The following is a 5080-nucleotide window of genomic DNA, read 5'->3' on the forward strand; positions in this document are numbered from 1 at the left end:
TGGTGGTCGGGGGCTACGGGATCGTTGGGGGTCGGGGGCAGTGGCTGTCGGCTGCGGGGCAAGCCGGCACGCGGGCGGCGTGGATGTGGTGAAGGGAAGAGAGAGGGGTGGGGTGCAGGGCCGACCATTTTTTAGTTAGGTTTAATTTCTTTGTCGTCTGCTAGTAGACGGCAAAGAGCGTAGCTAGTGGGGTGGGGCAGGGGGAAACGACCGTTAGGTTAGCTATTCTCTTTGCCGTCTTCTAGCAGACAACAAAGAAAGTGGCCGTTAGGTGGTACTCGTGGGTGGGCCACCCTCCCTCTTTGCCATCTGCTAGCAGACGGCAAAGATTCTATCTCATCCGCTAGCGGATGGCAAACATGATCTTTGCCGTCATTTTTGTGTAAGTTTATGGCAAAGACCTTCTTTGCCGTCAGTTGGTTGACGGCAAAAATCCTGATTCTAGTAGTGAGAAGAGATTTGTGATATGTCTCCATCGTATCTACTTTTCCAAACACTTTTTCCCTTGTTTTGGACTCTACCTTGCATGATTTGAATGGAACTAACCCGGACTGATGTTGTTTTCAGCAGAATTGCCAGTGTGTTTTTTTGTGCAGAAATAAAAATTCTCGGAATGACCTGAAAATCACGGTGATTATTTTTGGAATATATAAAAAATACTGGAAGAAGAATCCACGACAGGGGGCCCACACCCTGTCCACGAGGGTGGGGGGCGCGCCAACCCCCCTGGGTGCACCCCCTGCCTCGTGGGCCCCCTGACGCTCCACCGACCTCAACTCCAACTCCACATATTCATGTTCGGGGAGAAAAAAATCAGAGAGAAGGATTCATCATGTTTTACGATACGGAGCTGCCACCAAAACCTAAACTCTCTCAGGAGGGCTGATCGGGAGTCCGTTCGGGGCTCCGGAGAGGGGAATCCGTCGCCATCGTCATCATCAACCTTCCTCCATCACCAATTTCATGATGCTCACCATCGTGTGTGAGTAATTCCATCAAAGGCTTGCTGGACGGTGATGGGTTGGATGAGATTTATCATGTAATCGAGGTAGTTTTGTTAGGATTTGATCCCTAGTATCCACTATGTTCCGAGTTTGATGTTGCTATGACTTTGCTATGCTTAATGCTTGACACTAGGGCCTGAGTGCCATGATTTCAGATCTGAACCTATTATGTTTTCATGAATATCTGTGAGTCTTGATCCTATCTTGCAAGTCTATATTCACCTATTATGTGTTATGATCCGTTAACCCCGAAGTGACAATAATCGGGACCATTACTGGTGATGACCGTAGTTTGAGGAGTTCATGTATTCACTATGTGTTAATGCTTTGGTTCGGTACTCTTTTAAAAGGAGGCATTAATATCCCTTAGTTTCCAATAGGACCCCGCTGCCACGGGAGGGTAGGACAAAAGTCATGCAAGTTCTTTTCCATAAGAACGTATGACTATATTCGGAATACATGCCTACATTACATTGATGAACTGGAGCTAGTTCTGTGTCACCCTATGTTATAACGGTTCCATGATTGATTGCATCCGACATAATTCTCCATCACCGATACACTGCCTACGAGCTTTTCATATGTTGTTCTTCGCTTATTTACTTTTCCGTTTCTATTGTTACAATCACTATAAACCCAAAAATATTACTTTTGCTACCGTTACCAGTGCTATCATATTACTTTGCTACTAAATACCTTGCCGCAGATATTAAGTTTCCAGGTGTGGTTGAATTAACAACTCAGCTGCTAATACTTGAGAATGTTCTTTGGCTCCCCTTGTGTCGAATCAATAAATTTGGGTTAATATTCTACCCTCGAAAACTGTTGCGATCCCCTAGACTTGTGGGTTATCAATACTATTTTCTAGCGACGTTGCCGGGGAGCATTGCTCTATTCTTTGAGTCACTTGGGAATTATAACTTCTTATCACTATGAAGAACTTGAAAGATCAAGAACCAAGATTTTTCCGTCAACTACAAGGGGAGGTAAGGAACTGCCATCTAGCTCTGCACTTGATTCACCTTCTGTTTTGAGTAAACTTGTGACACCTACACATGCTATTGATTCCGATAGCTCCAATGTTATTGATGATGCCACTTCTGCTTTGCATGATGCTTATGATGAAACTACTTCTATGCTTGATACTACTGTGCCATTAGGTGAATTTCTTGATGAATAACTTGTTAGGGCTAGGGAGAATGAAATTATTGAAACTGATAATATTGATGAAAGTGATGATGAAGATTATCCCCCTAGATATGAATTGCCTATTGTCCCTGAGGGTTATGTTATGGATGAAGAAACTGCTACAGACTTTCTTGCTTGCAATGATAGATCTGATCTTAAGAAATTATTATCTAAGCTTAAAGAAAAGTTTTTGAATGCTAGAATGAAATATGACCCTGCTTTTGCTACTTCACATATCTTTATTACTGATAAGGATTATGATTTCTCTATCGATCCTGAGTTAATTACTTTGGTTGAATCTGATCCTTTTTATGTCTATGAATCTGAAACTGTTGTGGCACATCTTACTAAATTAAATGAGATAGCCACCCTCTTTACACGTGAAGAGAACACTCGCTATTACTTTATCCTAAAGTTGTTTCCATTCTCATTAAAGGGTGATGCTAAAACATGGTTTAATTCTCTTGATCCTGGTTGTGTGCGTAGTTCCTAGGATACGATTTATTACTTCTCTACTAAATATTTCCCCGCTCATAAGAAACAAGCTGCCTTAAGGGAAATATATAATTTTGTGTAAATCGAAGAAGAGGGGCTCCCACAAGCTTGGGGGAGGCTTCTCCAATTACTTAATGCTTTGCCTGATCATCCTCTTAAGAAAAATGAAATACTTGATATATTTTATAATGGACTAACCGACGCTTCCAGAGATTACCTGGATATTTGTGGTGGTTGTATTTTCAGGGAAAGAACCATTGATCAAGCCAAATTGATATTGAATAATATGTTGACAGATGAAAAAAATTGGACACTTCCTGAACCAACTCCTAAGACAACTCCGAAGAAAAGGGGTATTCTATTTCTCAGTCCTGAAGATATGGAAGAGGCAAAGAAATCTATGAAAGAAAAAGGTATTGAAGCTGAAGATGTTAAGAATTTACCACCTATTGAAGAAATACATTGTCTTAATTTGCCGTCTGTTGAAGAAATACATGGTCTTGATAACCCGACACAGGTAGTAAAGGTAAATTCTCTCCATAGATTGCATAAATGCGAAATCCCATTTAGTAAGTTTGCTAGTCAATGCTTGGATGAGTTTGATGACTTTATGGTTAAGCAAGAAAACTTCAATGCTTATGTTGGTAGACAGTTGAAACACAATGCTGATATGCTTGAACACTTGAGTGATTATATGGCTAGAGTTAAAGGTGAACTTAAACTTATTAGTAAACATGCTTCTATGGTTACCACTCAAGTAGAACAAGTGCTTAAAGCTCAGAATGATTTTCTCAATGAATTAAATAATAAGAAAAATGATAATGTTGTTAGAGTTATGACTAGAGGGGGTAAAATGACTCAGGAACCTTTGTATCCTGAGGGCCATCCCAAGAGAATTGAGCAAGGTTCTCAGAGAACTAATTTTGATGCACCTAGTTCTTCCAAAAGGAAGAAAAAGAAAAATGATAGGACTTTGCATGCTTCTAGTGCACCTGTTGTTGACACACCTGAGAATCCCAATGATATTTCTATTTCTGATGCTGAAACACAATCTGGTTATGAACATGAACCTAGTGATAATGTTAATGATGATGTTCATGTTGATGCTCAACCTAGTAATGATAATGATGTAGAAATTGAACCTGTTGTTGACCTTGATAACCCACAATCAAAGAATCAATATTATGATAAGAGAGACTTTCTTGCTAGGAAGCACGGTAAGGAAATAGAACCATGGGTTCAGAAACCCATGCCTTTTCCTCCTAAAGCATCCAAGAAAAAGGATGGTGAGGATTTTGAGCGCTTTGACCGATATGCATTTATGTGATCTATCTTTTTGCGTAAGCGTTTGACCAATATGCTTAAAATGAATCCTTATGCTAAGTACATGAAAGATATTGTTACAAATAAAAGAAAGATACCAGAAGCTGAAATTTCCACCATGCTTGCTAATTACACTTTCAAGGGTGGAATACCAAAGAAACTAGGAGATCCAGGAGTACCAACTATACCATGCTCCATAAAAAGAAACTATGTTAAAACTGCTTTATGTGATCTTGGAGCCGGTGTTAGTGTTATGCCTCTATCTTTATGTAACACCCCGGATATGATTTACTTCATATGTAATCCAACTCTTGCCATTTCCGGCGTTAAGTTATTTTATTTTCTCGGGTTTGGGGTTTTGTCTCTGTGTGTTGTTGTCGTTGTCTTGCATCTCATATCATGTCATCATGTGCATTGCATTTGCATACGTGTTCGTCTCATGCATCCGAGCATTTTCCCCGTTGTCCGTTTTGCATTCCGGCGCTCCGTTCTCCTCCGGTGGTCATTTCTACCTTTCTTTCGTGTGTGGGGATTAAACATTTCTAGATTGGAACGAGACTTGCCAAGCGGCCTTGGTTTACTACCGGTAGACCGCCTGTCAAGTTTCGTACCATTTGGACTTTGTTTGATGCTCCAACGGTTATCCGAGGGACCGAAAAGGCCTTGTGTGTGTTGCAGCCCAACACCCCTCCAATTTGGCCCAAAACCCACCAAAACCCTCTCCATCATCTAGAGCATTCGATCACGATCGCGTGGCGGAAAACCGCACCTCATTTGGACACTCCTAGCTCCCTCTACCTCTATATATAGACCCCTCCTCAAAATTCCGGATCCCCTTCTTCAAAACCCTAAAAATCTGCTCCCCTCGCTGCCGGATGTGTCCGAATCGGGACGGACACGTCCACCCGCCGCCACCGACCAACGGGCCGCTGCCACGTGTCCCCGGGGGACCACACCGCCGCCGCCACCGACGCGGGCCCGTAGGCCCAGCGCCGCCCCCCTTCCTCCGCCGCCCGGGCCAGGGGAGCCCCGCGGTCCAACCGGCCTCCGCCGCCGCCCGCCTCCTTCCC

Source organism: Triticum dicoccoides, chromosome 5A (genome assembly GCF_002162155.2).
Source record: "Triticum dicoccoides isolate Atlit2015 ecotype Zavitan chromosome 5A, WEW_v2.0, whole genome shotgun sequence".
Classification (NCBI taxonomy): domain Eukaryota; kingdom Viridiplantae; phylum Streptophyta; class Magnoliopsida; order Poales; family Poaceae; genus Triticum; species Triticum dicoccoides.